At 37.8% G+C, this 17,785-nt stretch overlaps 1 non-coding gene across 1 annotated transcript; it reads right to left on the reverse strand.

Moving 5' to 3' along the window:
• Nucleotides 1-2,310: 2,310 nt before the first annotated feature.
• On the reverse strand, nt 2,311-2,417 carry LOC131481984 (U6 spliceosomal RNA). Its single transcript, XR_009246689.1, has one exon. It is a non-coding gene; the product is annotated as a U6 spliceosomal RNA (small nuclear RNA).
• Nucleotides 2,418-17,785: the final 15,368 nt, after the last annotated feature.

Below are 17,785 nucleotides of genomic sequence, written 5' to 3' on the forward strand. Positions count from 1 at the left end.
CTCAAGTTCCGTTGAGATTCCCTAATTAAAAGTTTACACTATACAGAGTCCAGCATCCCACTTGTCCAGTTCAAGTTCAACCGCCTCTTAGGGAGGCCCTCTCAGGTTTGTAGGCAGAGCCAGCAGAGCGTCACCTCGATCAATTAGAAGCTCCAACATATCATCAGCAACAGTCCAGGTATGATGAGGCTGGTGCAGAGTCCACTGATAGTCCGTCTTAGGGTTTCCCCTTGTCCAGTTTTCCGCTGCAAGCATAAAGCTGAGGTGGTTGATTCATCTACTCCATTTTCCATCTTTTTTTGATTAATGCTTTGATTCCTCCATTTTGTTCAGGGGAATCCCCCTAAAAAAAACTTTGAGGCATTCCCAGTCCAGGCTCCTACATGTACTACTAGTAAGCACAGTGCCCGCCACAGTCCATCACTCCGATCAGCTGATGGTTTTAACCCCTGGGTTGGTTCTATTCTGAGCCCTGACCTCCATTGGAACCAATGAGTATCGCATCTCTCCCCGGCTCTGCCCATCACACTCTTGTCCCTCACCTAAACCAGTGGGAGGAGTGCTGGTCGGGTGTTGCATTCCCTGCTAGCACAGGCCATTTCACCTTGGCATTTTGTGTTTTGTACTGTTTTTTTTTTGTTTTTGTTTTTTGTTTTTCGCAACCAAACACGGCCAGGCCCCCACAGAGTTTCAGCACTTGGGCTTGCCAGTGGATGACGTGAACTGACTCAGCCTGGTCTGCCCCAACCCGAGCCAAGTGTATTCCAGTGGGTCACATTCCAAAGCCTCTTCTGGGTTATTTACCTCCATGCTTCTTGTGTTTATTTGTAGAGTCAGTGTCCTGTCAGAGGATCTGTTCAGGTTCCTCCCTCCGACTCCTTCATGGTGTCGGGCTTCACGCATTCCAGCAGGTCCTTCGGCCAGCTCCGCTCTTCAATCCATTCTGGTTCCTGCTGTTGAGAGTTTCAGCCCAGCCACGGCTCGTCCATACCCACGCATATCTCATATATGGCTCAGATGGGGTTGAGGCCTAGCCGAGCCCATCCAACGTCTATCCTGGTCCTCCAGAGCACCAAACTGTGCTGTGGTCTAATCCGGCATGGTGCGTCAAAGCCGAATTGATATTTGTGCCAAGGGATTACAACTGTGACCCGACCAGAACTCAGCCTCCCTCCAGTTCCTGTGCCCCTTAGTGGTAGGCTCCACGCAGCCAAGGCCTCCACCACGCTCTCCAACCAGGCCTGTTGCCAGCCAGTGTTAACTATGCCAGAGGTTGCTCTGGTCAGCCCCGAGCGTCCTATAGACTGTCATGCCTCCTGCATAGACTCCACCGGCCCTTCTAAACCGTCCAATGGGGTCAGAGTGTCAGGGCATTGGTCCACGTATGCCTTACATTTTCTAGCCCCGAGTATGGTTCTTGAATGCCAGTCAGTGTCACAGTAATGCCTTCTGTGACCCCTCTGCTGATCCCTCATCCTATCAGGTAATGGGGCATCCTGCTGGAAAAGCCCGGAATTTTGCCTTTTAAGTGAGCTGATATCTTTTTGTTTCTACAGGCCATCAACCAGTTGTCCCAACAGCATTTATTGAACAAACCTTTCCATTTGCCTGGATTATCGTTTGTCCTTTTGTCAAAGATTATTTGGCTGTATCTGTTTGGGTTCCCTTCTGGTGTTTCTATTCTGCTCCATTGATCTTCCTCTCTATCTTTGTGCCAGTACCAGGCTGTTTTGATAACCACTGCCCTATAGTATGTCCAGAGGTCTGGAACTGTGATTCCCCCTGCTAACTTCCTGTTCTTCAGGATGGTTCTGCCTATTCGTGGTTTTTTTGTGTTTCCAGATGAACCTTTGAATCATTGTTTTCAGTTCCATGTAGAATGTTTTGGGCAATTTGATTGGGATTGCGTAGAATGTATATATTGCATTTGGCAATATAGACATTTTAATGATATTGTTTTTACCTATCCAGGAGCATGGGATGTTACTCCATCTTTTGAGGTCTTGTTCAATTTCTTTTTAAGTATTTTGTAGTTTTCCTCAAATAGGTCTCCTACATTTTTGGTTAGGTTAATTCCCAGATACTTCATACTTTTCTCTGTTATTTTGAATGGTATTTTGCTGGTTAGATCTTTTTCCATCTTGGGGCTGTTTGCATACACTATGGCTGTTGATTTTTGTTCATTAATTTTGTACCCTGCCACTCTACCAAACTCTTGTATAAGTTCTAGGAGTTTCTGTGTTGAGCCTCTTGGCTCTTCTATATAAAGAATCATGTCATCTGCGTATAGTGAAAGCTTGACTTCTTCATAAAAATATGGAATGCTTCACGAATTTGCATGTCTTTCTTGCGCAGGCGCCATTCTAATCTTCTCTGTATCGTTCCAATTTTAGTATATGTGCTGCTGAAGCGAGCACAAAAAGTAAATTTTTAAAGAAAGAATATAGCACATAACTTGCACTTTCTTTGACTCTAGATCCAACTTCTTTTATTATCATCTACGTAATTTCACAAAACACTTTCTTCATGTATAAAACAAATTTTAAGTGCACACATTATAAAATTTTATCAGTTGTAAATATAATAATCCCAGTAGTGTTAGTGCCATACATGAACAATTAGTAAAATAAAATCACATAAATTTCTGCTTGCTTATCACTCTGATAAACATATTGTGTAATGTTTGTAGGCAAATGCTGACAGAACAGAAGCTGTTGTGGCTGAGGAGCAGTGTGGCATGTGAGTGCAGTCACAGACGAAGCAATAAACAGGATTATGACAGTAATGGCCAGATTTCTAAGAGCAGGGTCGCAGAAAGATTTGCTGAAATTCATTTTTGTTTTTATGGAGGATAATTTTCTTCCTCCTATAAACAGCTTTCTTAGGTATCTTGAATAATGTATCTTGCATAAAGTAATGATTATTCTCAGTCAAGTACACAGTTGGTATTTGATGGCAGGTGTTGAAAGGTTCCAGAACTGATTGAGGCATTGCTCTGAACAAGAGGGTAGGAAGGATGTATCAAGCTAATCTTTGGTAGAACTATTTTGATTCATTTACAAGACAGAGGAATACATTTTAAAATTTACAAAAATATTGTAAGAATGGGAAGTAACAAGTTAGTCCAACAGTGTAAGTACTAAACTTATGTGAATAAAGACATCAGTTCTTATTTTAGGGAAGAACAAAATTTATCACCCTAATGAATGCGTTTTTTCCTCTCCATTCCTTGCTGATGATAGTTTTAGGTTTTCTTTAATATGTGGAAAATTGAAAAGGAAGCAAACAAGCAACAAGCAAGCAAACTGAAGCTGACACTTGACCAAGCAATGAAGAGTCTCACATCCCATGTCAGAAGGCCTGGTTTTGTTCTGCTATTACAGCTCCTGGTTCCAGCTTCCTGCTAATGAGAGACAGCACCTATGACTGAATAACTGAGCTTCTGCCCCTGTTGTGGGAGGTGTGCGCTGAGTTCCAACGTATTGAGGGCACGTGGGTTCTGAAACAGAGGAATAGAATTCTAGCGATCTATTTTCTTCTCTTCCTCACAGATAGATAAAAATAAATAGTGGATATGAACTTATCATAATGATTACCAGAAGCTAAGAAGGATATAAGGTGCATAATGGAGGGAGATTGAATGGCAGGTACTGCAATTATCGGACAGATATATCGAGTTTTGAATTTCCCAACTACAGCTCACATTAATGTATTATATTTGGTAAAAAAGAACATGATAAAAGGAACTAGTGAAGTTCAAACATAAAAAAGAATATAAGGGAGAGGCTAGTTGCCTGGTGTGATTTTTTTTCATTGCATATATATATTGAAATATTTCACTCTACTAAAAAATACCTAAGTACTACCTGTTTAAATAAAACAAAGAGTGAATGGGAAAGAAATCTCCAAATGTGACACAACGAAGATTCATTAATATGGCTTCTTTCTCTTCCTTTTATTTATTTGTTTGAAGTTAGAGTTACAGAATGAGACAGAAACAAAGAGAAATCTTCCACATGCTGGTTCACTCCTCAGATAGCCATCTTGGCGGCCAGGGTTGAATGAACAGAGTGCCCGGATCTGGAGTTTCATGTAGGTCTTCCAAATTTTTGGCAGGGAACCAAACACTTGGGTCATTTGATACTTTTTTCCAGGCCATTAAAAGGGAGCTGGATCAGAAGCAGAGCAACTGAAAATGGACCTGCTGCTCATATGGGATGCTCATATGGGATGCGGATGTTGCAGGCAGTGGTATTGCTTTGCAGTGTCACAACACTGACCACAAAATGTCCTTTTCAAAGGCTAGAAATCACCTTTGGGGCCAGAACTGTGGCTTAGAGGGTAAAACCACTGACTGCAGAGTGATTCTAGCGCCAACTTGTTCTAGTTTTGATCCAAGCTGCTGTCAATATACCTGAGATCTGTGAAAGCTGGCTCATGTGCTTGGGCTCCGGTATCTACATGGGAGACCTGGAGGACATTTCTAGCTTCAGACCTGTCCAGTTGCAGCCATTCTGGCCATTTGGGGATTGAACCAGCACTGTGCCTTCAAATAAATAAACAAATAAATAAAACACATCTTATAAAAGATAAGAAATCGTTTCTTAATAATCCAAACCAGAAGTCAAAGTGATTCATCTAATTCAAAACGTTAGCTGAATTCTAGAATATCCATCTTGTTAAACATCAGTAATCATAGCCATTCCAAATATAGTTTAAACAAGCAAAGTGAAACAAAATATCTCATTTCCATGCTCATTACAATTAAGTTTTGTAAGTATCTTTTAAGTGTTTTGAAATTAGTTTATTTGCCTAAATTTGGATTACAGGGAGAAAAAGCAGTTTGCCTGGTATCTCCTCCACCCCACAAACCCATTCATCCTAGCTGCCTGCTTAAATCTAACAACTTGATTGAAATTACCAGCTGTTTATGATTAAAAGTTGATTGGCAATTCTTCAAAAGGAAATGGACTTAACTATTATCAGAAGGAAAGTAAAAAAAAAAAAAAATCACATCAAGTAGCCATGGAAAAGAATCCACAGTTTCAAGACTTTGAAAAAATAAATAAATAAATAGGAACCAAGTGAGAGATGTCAAAAATGATGGAGTGATTCAAGTGACTCCAGTGGGCTGCTGAAGATAACTTGGTTCTCAGATGTGAGAATTTTTACTCGGCCTGTTGCTTTGTTTTTGTTTTTTTAAGGGGAGCAAACTGGATAGAAATTATGCCTGTATTCCTGACTGGGTGATTTCACAATGAACACATGTGTGTAATCACTGCATTCAAGAACTGAGAGCTTTATCGGAATGTAGCAGATATTTCAATCTTGGATGAAGGAAATACGTAGCTAATGGATAAACTTTGAATTCTACATTTTATCCTAGAAATACAGGGAGAAAAGACTTATCAGTACTATGGAACTCTAGGTTCAAAAAATTTAAACTTCCAAAATGAATTTATTTTAAGGCAACACCTCTGGAACACTATGAACAAATGTAGTTCTGAATATTTTCAGGTGACTTTACTATATTATCAAAAATAAATGCAAATTGGAAGGTACTTTAGGCAAATCAGCAGGCATAAGATAGATTTTCTTCCCATATTGAAAAGGTGTGTGTGTGTGTGTGTGTGTGTGTGTTGAAATCAACATGGAGACCACCCTATCTCAACCACCTTGTGATACAAACACCAACAATGATGGTTTGGGTTGTGGTGGACAAATCCTTATTTTAAAAATATAGTGAGTTTCCAAAAGAATTAGCCAACAAATGTGTATAAAAATCTTGGATGAAGATTATTCTATGCAATAACCTATTACTAAGGAACTTGGAGAAGAATAACTTCAAAAAGATTTTTGTAAACTAAATTTTATATAGCATGTTTTTTTACATGTACAACACATGACTTTAGAAACATTACCATCACTGAGGCATTTTGCTTCTATCCTTTCTGACACCAATTGAATAGGCAGAATTTTCATTTTGTACATATAAAAAAAATCAAACCATTTTAGGAAAGCTAAGCAATGTTTATAAGCACACACATGTTAAAGAGCACTGGAATTAAATCCTACATCCTGTAGCACTTTTCCAAACAGCAAACTGAATTGCAAAATCCATGTGTACTCTTTCTAAAGCTCATACAGGAACTTGTTTTCAAGTTTCATATTCCTTTATAAATAGTGAAATGGTAAAAGGACCAGCAGATAACCTAATGCTGGCATTTTCTGTCAGACTTGGGACTTCTATTTAACACAGCTAGAAGAAAAGACAAAGGAAGTTTTCAGATACTGCCTAACTCTCCCAGATGTCATTTTGTTGTGTTGAGACCAAGTAAAAACAGGCAAATTTTATTAGCTAACGGTTTAAGCAATTGGTAATTTTCTGTCTCATCAATTCAGCTTGACCCATTAAGTAACAGGTATGAAAAGGTTGTTGGTTAAATTTTATCAGAAACGAAACTCAGGAAAACATAATGGTACATTTACTAGTGAAATCAAGTAGAATAATAGCTCATATTAGTGCATTATCAAGACAAATAATTATTTTGGCACTTTCTTTACTGAGGAGCTCTTTATATTGAATTCTAAAAATTGAATTACTAGAAACTTATGTTTTATTTACTGTAGCTAGAAAATTATTGCCAAAAAGTCTTCTAAAAACATATTTTGTGTAGGAGGCTGCTGGAGAAGGGAGAGCTGCAGTTTGAATTTTTTTGTAGGCTGAGATTTATAGAGCATAGGATTGAACTGAATGATTTCACTTAGCTGACTTTCATGGAAAAAAATTAATTTGTGTCAACTTTATTTCCTTATATGAAAAACTGAGACAGTAGCATATGGAAAGCTTTTGCGCTTAAATTTAGAATCCAGCCAATCTATCTATCTATCTTCTATCTTAATGCATTTTACAGGGATTGTATATTCTGTAAAACTTCATATATTGGGGGGAAGAATTATTTGGAAGCCGAAGATTTGGGAATGAGCTAATGGAGAAATAAAGGATTCTTTTTCTATCTTTAGGTTCACTTCTGAAGTGGTCATGATGCCTAGGACTAGACAAGGCCAAGGTCAGGAGACAGAAACTTTCTCCAGGTTTCCATGTTCGTGCAGGGTTCAAGCACTAGGGCCACCCTTTGATGCCTTCCCTGGTATTTAGCAGGGAGCTAGGCCATGTAAATGGTGCAGCTAAGATCCATATGATATGTAGGTATTGCCGGTGGCATCTTAATTCATTAGGCCACTATGCCAGGCTCATACATACATTTCATTTTATTTCTATATTTCATTGCTACTACTATTTTCCATGATAAATTTTATAGATGCAGAAATCCTGCCTCCTCCTCTTCCTCTCTTTCTATTTTTTCCCTTCCACCATTTTTCCTAATATTATCACCGTAGTATGGTCCTTTTGCAAAAATTGCAAGTAAAACTTCATGGTTTTTAAAGTTTTATGACATTTTAGGTATGGGTAAAGGTAGCACACCTGACACCATTGAGAGTCCTCCTTTTATTAGGGAGTAGAAATACAAAATGCAACATATATTCATTTCCCGTTATGCTAGCCTCCATTATACAGCTCATCTATGAGAATAGAGATGCATGTGTATATACATATACACATATATATGTGTGTGTGTTTATATATATTTGAATACCTACATGTAGTTTGGGGACTGTATTATTTCACTAAGCATAACACTCTCCATTTGGGAGCATTTTGTTGCAAATGGTAGAATTTCAAACTTTTTTTATTCCTATGTAGTATTCATAAAAAAGAAAGTGACCTGAACTGTATGTTAATAGTAACACAATCTGCCAAATCAAAGAAACGGAAACAACCCAGCTACCTATCGAGAGATGATTGGAAAAAGAAACTGTCATATATAAATATAAATATATATATGTACATATATGTATATATATATATATATAGTTACCGGTTTATACCTATCAGTAAATCGTGTTACTGGTATTAAGTTCGACAGCAAAAATTGTACTAATACAATAAAAAAGAAGTAGTATCAGTGGACTAGAACAAGTATGTGACTTTGCTCAAGGAAGTGATATACTGTGTCCCAGGAGGCTAACCCAAGGATTATTTATTTTTTTAAAGATTTGTTTATTTTATTGGAAAGTCAGATATATATACAGAGAAGAGCAGAGACAGAGAGGAAGATCTTCAGTCCGATGATTCACTCCCCAAGTGACCGCAACGGCCAGTGCTGCACCGATCCGAAGCCACGAACCAGGAGCTCTTCCAGGTCTCGCAAATGGATGCAGGGTCCCAGGGCTTTGGGCCTCCTTGACTGCTTTCCCAGGCCACAAGCAGGGAGCTGGATGGGATGCAGGGCTGCTGGGATTAGAACTGGTGCCGAAATGGGATCCTGGTGCATTCAAGTTGAGGACTTTAGCCACTAGGCCATGGCGCTGGGCCCCTGAGGAGTACTTTTACAGGCAAAGGTCTCTGGCCTGGTTAAACGGCAGGTTCTACTGTATTTCAAACCTTTTCAAGGACTGATTTTGCCTTGTGGTTGATATTGTCATTGACTGTTAAAACATTTGGCTTCTGTATTCTCTGTGGTAATGATCAGAAAGACTTGCCTAAATTGCTTTGAATCACAGGTAATTAAATGACTCTACCTCACTTTGTGCTATGAAAGAAGATTACACAATTTATCTTGTCTAATAAGGCAGAAAATAGCAGTAATATGCTATTATAGTGTTTCATTTTTTATCACGTGGATTAATGCTAGAAATGGAGTCAAAGGAAAAAGAATTAAAGGCATACTGTTCACATTCAAAACAGATTTGTCTATGGGCAATTGATTACAACACCAACCAATAATACGTACTATACATTATGTATAGTAAAGTGAATGGTTGGTCTGAAATGTTATTTTCCCTGATATACAAAGCTGGTAAGACTTGAGTCATTTAAGCTACAACTAACTTTTCTATTTCAGTAACATTTTTGAACATTGTGAAAGTGAATATCTCACACTCTTTTATATATTAATTACAAATTTCATTGTTTAATCAAATTAATTATTTAGTTACCGTCCTTCAAGAATTGTTTTAGACTACAACCATTCATTTAGAATATACCTAATACCATCTGACCATGGCAGCTAAGTAGGATTGAGCCTATTTAGTACTTGATAAAAGGTTACTTGGAATTACCAGGTGCTGAGCTTAGAAAAAAAATAATGTGTTTATGATATTTTTCATCCTATTTCAACTAACACACATTTTCACTGGAACACATATTCTCTTGTCCAAACTATGCTACTTAGTAGCTTATATATCCTAGGCATGGAAGCTTTCTGGATATTTCTTTTAGAATCACTGGCATACATACACTAACGGAAGCTACTTCCTACAGTGCATTATTTACTTTAATGTAAGACAGTATAAGTCACAGTCTGCTGAATCTAGGCAGGGACTTAGGCTAGATATTAAATTAGTTCGACTGCCCACATCTAAACAGAGGTGCGTAAGTTGCTAAAGCGAAAAAATTGTGCATGAACCAATACATACAAGTATAGACACATGCACCAGTTAGATGCCAAGAGCTATCTAAAGCCACAGAGACACTTTGAATAAGGAATTTTCCTATGGAGAATGTTTTAGGAGTTAAGACTGAGGGGTCAGCATTGTGAGAGGAAAAGTTAAGAAGTTGTATTGAAAATTCTTCTAGACAATATTAGGTTGCACATAGTTATTTAACAAATTCACCCCACACTGTGTTATACAACAGCCACCTGCTTTGTCCTTTTGAAATTCTTTCCATTAAGACTATTTCAACAGGATTTTAGAACTTCTTTCAATTCCCTCTACACTATGCTGAACAATGGTTCTCAGTATAAGGTTCATTTTATGCTTGATTGTAATATTCAAGTTGTTTGTGATGAGATAAAAATGTTATTGCTAAATAAAAGCCTTTCTGTTTATCGCTACAATGCTATTTGACAACATGTCAAAAAAAATCCTTGAAAAAATGCCATAGTTTGTATGCAATCTAATAATTTGCTATATATACAAAAATATTCTTTCTCCTTTATAGAGAGCATATTTTTTCTCCCTTCAAAAACTGAGCTAACAAAGGAAAATTCACGTGCTTATCCATGGTCAAAGATATCTTGACAGGGATTTACTCTTGTACAGAGAGCAACAGATTTATGTATATATTCATGTGATGTTTAATCCCTATCATAATGCAATTATCTTGCCTTATATATTGCAAAATAAGTGTTCAATGTACATTATGTATCAGAAATCTTGATCATGCTACATTATGATCTTTTTTTTTCCCCCAATGGGCACAAAGGTTTTGGATTTTCACAGGACCATGTGAAGAAAGAAGCCCACTACCAAATTTACAGTCACTAAGACTTTAAAATTTTTGTTCTCAATTGACATATGCCAGAACAAAAAGATTCACAAAATAAAGTACACAGGGTAATCCATCAGCCACTGCCTGGGCTCACGAGGTGGCATACTAGGCTAATCCTCTGCCTACAACGGCAACATCCCAAATGGGATCCAGTAAATGTCCTAGCTGTTCCACTTTGAATCCAGATCCCTGCTAATGACCTGGGAAAGCATCAGAGGATAGCTCAAGACTTTGGAACCTTGTACCCATGTGTGATACCTGGAAGAAGATCCTGGCTCCTGGCTTCAGATTGACTCAACTCTGGCCGTGGCAGCTATTTGGGGAGTGAACCAGCAGATGGAAAAATATCCCTCCCTTTGTCTGCCCTTCTTTATATAAATCTGTCTTTCCCATAGAAATAAATAAATATTATTTTAAAAAATCAACAATTGTAAACTGTCTCAGGAGCAAGTAGTAAAATGGAAGAAGTAAACAAGAAATCTAATCAGAAATATCTGATATTATTTCTAAACCAGATATTTCTAGGTAAAGACGCTGTTGTGAGTCCTGTCAAACTGGAATGTTTATATTGTCAATTCTCTGTCCACTCAAAGGGCATAAAAAACATCAGTGAAAACGTCAGAGGGTTATGAGTATAGCATGTGTAGTACACATTGAAATGCTATCTTAGGTATTTATTTTCCTGTGCTTTCAAAATACTGATACTACTACTACTAATAATAACAAAATATCTATTGGAAAGGCAGATTTATAAGGAGGAAATACAGAAAGATCTTCCATTCACTGGTTTAATCCCCAAATGCCCACAACAGCCAATGCTGTCCCAGGTCCAAGCTAAGATGCTGGATCTCCATCCAGCTCTCCCAGATAGGTGCTACAAACCCCCAAACTGCTATCCTTTGCCTTCACAGGTTCATTCACAGGAAACTAGACCAGAAACCAGAGGTAGACAGGACCAAACTATGCCGATGTGCGATATTGACATCCCAGACTGGTTCTTTTTTAAAAAATATTTATTTATTTATTGGAAAGGCAGATGTACAGAGAGAAACAGAGAAAGAGAGGAAGATCTTCCATTCGCTGATTCACTCCCCAAGTGGCTGCAAAGGCTGGAGCTGAGCCAATCCGGAGCCAGGAGCTTCTTTCGGTCTCCCACATGGGTACAGGGTCCCAAAGCTTTGGGTCGTCCTCGATTGCTTTCCCAGGCCACAAGCAGGGAGCTGGATGGGAAGCGGGAGTGCTGGGATTAGAACCAGTGCCCATATGGGATCCCAGCGAGTTCAAGGTGAGGGCATTAACCGCTACGCTATTGCACTGGGTCCCCCAAACTAGTTCTTAACCCACTGTGTCGCAATGTCCAACCCTTGAAATATTTTTTTTATATGTGTTAATAAAATGCATGTTTTTAAAAGGAAATATAATTGGACTTCAGGAGTTATTTATTTAAGTGAATAAAGTAGAACTATGAGAATGCTTGTAAAGTTGCACATCAAAATCTTTTAAATTCCACTTATAAAGATACATCTGAAATCCTGGCTACTCCATTCTCAAATTGAGAATTCTGTCAATACTGTTTTACTTCTCATCACTCCAACTTAGCTCCATTTTTTAAATTTTTGAGTTGAAACTGCAATAAAATATCTTCTTCAGAAAGAATTACAGATTAGGATCTGGTGCTGTAATTTAACAGCTAAAGTCTTCATCTCGCACAAGCTGGGATCCCATAAGTTGTCGATTCTAATTCCAGCGGTCCCGCTTCCCATCCAGCATACTGTTTGTGGCCTGGGAAACCAGTGGTGAATGGCCCAAAGTCTTGGGAACCTGCACTGGCTTGGGAAACCCAGAAGAGGCTCCTGGCTCCTGGCTCCTGGCTCCTGGCTCCTGGCTCCTGGCTCCTGGCTCCTGGCTTGTTACTGGAGAACAGCTCCAGCCGTTGCGGCTGCCTACGGAGTGAACCAGTGGACAGAGCTTCCTCTCTGTCTCTCCTCTCCATAAAACTTACTTTCCAACAAAAATAAACGAATCTTTAAAAAAATAAAAAGAATTAGAGATTAATAATAATGTTAAGGAACCTGTTGTGTTGCCTTTTCTTCAAGATTTATTTTATTTTTTTTGGAAAGTAAATTTTGCAGAGAGAAGGAAAGATGAAGATTTCTTTCTCAAGCATTGGTTCACTCCCCAAAAGACTGCAATGGCAGAGCTGAGATGATTCAGTGCCAGGAGCCAGGACCTTCTTCTGGATTTCCCACACACGTACAGGGTCCCAAGATTTTGGGCGAAGTTCTACTATTTTTCCGGGCTACAAGAATGAAGTTGGATGGGAACTGGAGCAGCCTGGATATGAATTGGCAGCCATTTGGAATCGCTGGCATGCAAGGAGAGGGTTTAGTCACTAGGCTATCGTACTGGGACCTTGTGTTGCTTTTTACAGCCAAGTGTAAATTGTTAAATTTTTTGAGGTAACAAACCTGTGAGGAACATGATCATTGTTTCCCATTCCATTACAACTTAGGAGCTAATTGGACGCAGCAGAAAATGCCAGCTGAGGTCAAGTTATCCTATGTTTTCCATTTTCTGCATCCTTGTTTTCTGTTGCGGAGACCCAGTTCCTGCATGGAAAACAAAGGAAGTCAAAGCTGATCAGCGCTATGCTAGCAAGCAATTAAATTAAACAGATTGACATTTTTTGAAAAAAATAATTGATCCAGTAAAAACAACAAATAATCCAATCTGCTCACTAAATTAACACCTGAAGTTGAAACAACATCAGTCCTGTCGTTTTAAATAGCTTTAAACCCTGGACAAAGGGCTAAGTCAGAAAACACACCTGTCTTCATCTTTTCGTGGGAAATCCAAACTAACATCTTAGAAATAGAGTTAGCTATTTTCTAAAGTAGCTTTTACTTCGTTAGACATACTGGAAACATTTCAACAGATTTTAAATTGTAATTCAGATGTTTTAAACATTAATAGGAAAATACTTTTAATAAGTAAAACAGTGATGTTTTTGGAGTATATAGTATATTGATATACAAAGTATATAGATATAATGTTAGTAGAGACTATATTAAATTGATTATAGATACTATAATAAATAATTTGTTAATAAATACTGTAATCCAAATCTGGTAGATACTATATTATACGGATTAATATGTGATATTAAATCAATATAACATGAAAATATGCTTTCTTATGAATATTTTAATAAAGATAGGTTTGATGCTTCTAAAATCTATATTGCATTGCACAAATTTATTAATTTCATAAAACATTTTTGTGTAAGTACAATATTGTCTATTAACTTGTCTGCTCAGTAGTCCCATAATAGGGTTTCTTTTTACAAAACTGTATGTTGTATGACTGAGTTTTGCATTTTAGGATGTTTATTTCATTGTTACATATTCATAAAATATTGACGTGAAAAGATTATTTACTTTGGTTCAGTTCTTCATAAAATATGTTGTTTGATCTCTGGATGAACAAAACAATTTTACAGCCTACTTCTAAGCCTTAGCTGGTGTAAGATTCTACATAGTCTGGGGCCCGGTGCGATAGCGTAGTGGTTAAGGTCCTCGCCTTGAACGCACCAGGATCCCATTTCGGTGCTGGTTCTAATCCCGGCATTACAGCTTGCCATCCAGCTCCTGCTTGTGGCCTGGGAAAGCAATCAAGGATGGCCCAAAGCTTTGGGACCCTGCATCCGCATGGGAGACCTGGAAAGAAGTTCCGGCTCCTGGCTTCAGATCGGCGCAGCACCGGCCGTTGCGGCCACTTGGGGAGTGAACCATCAAACACAAGATCTTCCTCTCTGTCTCTCCTCCTCTCTGTACATCTGCTTTTCCAATCAAACAAATAAATCTTAAAAAAAAAAAGATTCTACATAGTCTGACAAACTAGAGTCAGTGGTTTTTACTAGAATGGTAGATGAAAAGTGAATCATTAAATTCTTTTAACTTGGATTGCTGTTCATTATTTTATTAATTTGTAAGTATTTTTTCAAATATCTTCATTTTGTTAACGGTGTCATTTTTACCCTTGGGAAAAATTGCCTGTAATAGTTTATCTTTAGATAATTCACAATTGTGTCAGTTCTTGCTAATCTGCAGAGTTATTTGGTCAGGATTTCCCACTTTCATATTCTTTTTGTTACAATTATTTGAGACAAATGGGTGTTGTGTGTATGTTTATTAGTTATGCTTCAGTTGATTTTATGCTTCTCTATGACTTCTAAATAATGATTTTTGTCCTTATTGTTGAATTGTTAGGATTTGTTGAGTTTAAGACATCACTGATCCAGTTCAAATTCTATTATCTTCAAATTATTTTTGAAATTTAGAAATATGCATCATTTTTAATTGTAAGTTCATCTTTAACAAAATGAGATGTCTTTTATTTTTGGAATTCCCACCAAAGTATTGCAGATGATAACCTCAAGATCCCTGCGATTCATTATTTTAATTTGTTTATGCAAATTATTTTATCTAAAGTTTATTATATTATATTATCTAAAGCTTTTTTACAAGTAACCAGCATATGGAAAGTGAGCTTGGATATTAATGAACTTCTTAGCAAGAGTCATGAATTTCTTCAGTGTTGAAGCTCTCTCTGGCAAAGTCACCAAATGTCTCAACAAGCAGTGTTGAGCTGAAATCCATGGTATCTGACCCATGAAAACTAGCATTTCTTCTCTCTCTCCCTTTTTAAAGGATTGGTGCATGTGTCTTCCTACATGCCAGCTTATGAGGAACGCTACTCTACAAGACAATTGTGCTCAAGTTGGCTCTGAGAAAACACAGTGTAGCAAAAGTGAATTACTTTTCCTGATTCCCCATACCTGAAAGTATGGGATCAAGAGAGCAGATTTGGTGGCTTTACTGTTAATTTTCTGCTCACCTGTAACACCAATCCATAACCCCTGACAATAGGATCCAAAGCTCCTCTGCTATGTATCCCATCTGAACTGAAAGTAACTCCTCTATGATTACACAACTGAATATTCCATTAGAAAACTGAAATTTGAGAATTTGGATGAAATTAAAGCTAATGAAAACATTCTATTGCCGATAAAGAATCCTTCATGAAAACATAGGTCTTTGGAATTCTACATATATCATCAGATAATCAGGAGGTAGTCTATATGGCTTATGACATAAGTGCAACAGTATTATGCCCATAATAAGGTGACACAGTAATGTGAGTGTACACATTACACACATACATGGATACACACATGGATACACACATACATGAACAAAAAGACCCAGATACACACACTGCTTGAGAGCCAATGCTTCAGTAGAATTCTTTGTAAAATCCTTGCTCACATGTTGTAGGAAATTTTAATAATGAAGACCTATGTAACAATTTAGAGTTGAACTATGTTGAAAAAACAAATACTTAAAATTAAAAAAAAAAACTTTATTTTATTTTTATTGCAAAGTCAGATATACAGTGAGAGGGAGAGACAGAGAGGAAGATCTTCTGTCTGGTGATTCACTCCCCAAGTGACCGCAACGGCCGGTACTACACCGATCTGAAGCCAGGAGACAGGAACTTCCTCCAGGTCTCCTATGCGGTTGCAGGGTCCCAAGGCTTTGGGCCATCCTTGACTGCTTTCCCAGGCCACAAGCAGGCAGCTGGATGGGAAGTGGGGCTGCCAGGATAGGACCTGGCACCGAAATGGGATTCTGGTGTGTTCAAGGCGAGGACTATAGCTGCTAGGCCACTGGCCCAATACTTATAAAAATTTACAGAAAGAACTGTGAGGTTGAAAAACATGTTCTTTAAATGGAGAACATTTTCATTCTAATAAATAATAAGGAAAATGAATTATGTAACTCTTTGCCTATAGTCAATACCTATTTTTGCCTATAGTCAATACATAGTCATATTTGTATAAATCTATATATTAGGAATTTTCTTTATTCTTTTGAAGCAAAAGTAGCACAAAGTATAGAATTGCCTATTAAAAAAATAAATGTGAACAAAATTTCAGGTTATGGTACATGTGTTTGACTCATTGGTTAAGACACCCTCATATCATACTGAAGTAATTGGATATCCAGTCTGGTCTCCTGATTCTGATGCCTGCCAATACAGACAATAGGAGGTAACAATGATGGCCAAATCTGGTTATCTGGGCAAAACAAAGTGATATTAATAGATATGTATTAATTATACCTATAGGACTAAGACACTATTAATAATGAATCTGTTAGTTATATCATACATATTAGAGTATATATAGGCCTATTCTAAATGATATTAATAGATATATTAATAGCTATGCCTATATATAATAAAATATCACTTAGATTAGTCCTATATAATTAATACTTATTTATTAATATCACTTGTCTTTACCCAGATAATTTCTGCTTGTGAAGTTGTGATTGCACAAACATTAGAGACAAGCTGAGTTTTAAGACATCAGTTTATACGTGGAAATGACCAGCAACTCAAGAACACCTGTGAAATTTCTGTAGCTTTGTGGGAAAATGTTCACTTAGATATTGACAGCAAAATACTTGAATGAGAAGCTGAAGGGAAAACCCCCGGGGAGATTCAAATTGATTGTCGTCATCCTCTCCCGTATGGGCGCCGGTTCTAATCCCAGCTGCTCCACTTCCCATCCAGCTCCCTGCTTGTGGCCTGGGAAAGCAGTAGAGGACGGCCCAAAGCCTTGGGATTCTGAAGTCGTATTGGAGATCTGGAAAAAGCTCCTGAATTTGGGTTGATTAAGTTCCATCCATTGCAGGCACTCAGGGAGTAAAACATTGGACAGAAGGTTTTTTCTGTGTCTTTCCTTCTCTCTGTAAATTTGATCTGACTTTCCAACAAAAATGAATAAATGTTAGAAAAGAAAAAAAAACATAGAAAGATAGCACATAGTACACACCTGAAAACAATAACTCAAGCATGTAAAAGGAAAACTGCCCTACAGGGGTGTTGAGGCTGAGGTTATCGCTTGCTATTTTTTATAATTTTTTTTTTACTAATAATTGCTGAGCCTCTTTATATCTACATATTGTTTAAAGTCACATTAAAAATGTTTCTCTTTGGGGTTGACCTTTTGCCATAACTGGGCCACAACCTGTGATGCTATCATCCCGTATAGTTGCCGGTTCAAGCCTTGGCTGCTACATTTCCAATCCAGCTCCCTACTCATATGCTTGCAAGGGCTGCAGATCATGTCATTGGTTCTTGAATCCCTAACAGCCACTGAGGAAATCCTGCTGATGCTTCTGGTTCAAAGTTTCAGCCTAAATTATCCCTGGCAAATTGCAACCAGCTGGGGAGTGAATGGTAGATAAAAAGCTCTGTGCATGTGTGCGTGTGTATGTGTGTATCAATATGTGATATCTCTGTATATATATGGCTCAGTTT

Source organism: Ochotona princeps, chromosome 1, assembly GCF_030435755.1.
Source record: "Ochotona princeps isolate mOchPri1 chromosome 1, mOchPri1.hap1, whole genome shotgun sequence".
Lineage (NCBI taxonomy): Eukaryota > Metazoa > Chordata > Mammalia > Lagomorpha > Ochotonidae > Ochotona > Ochotona princeps.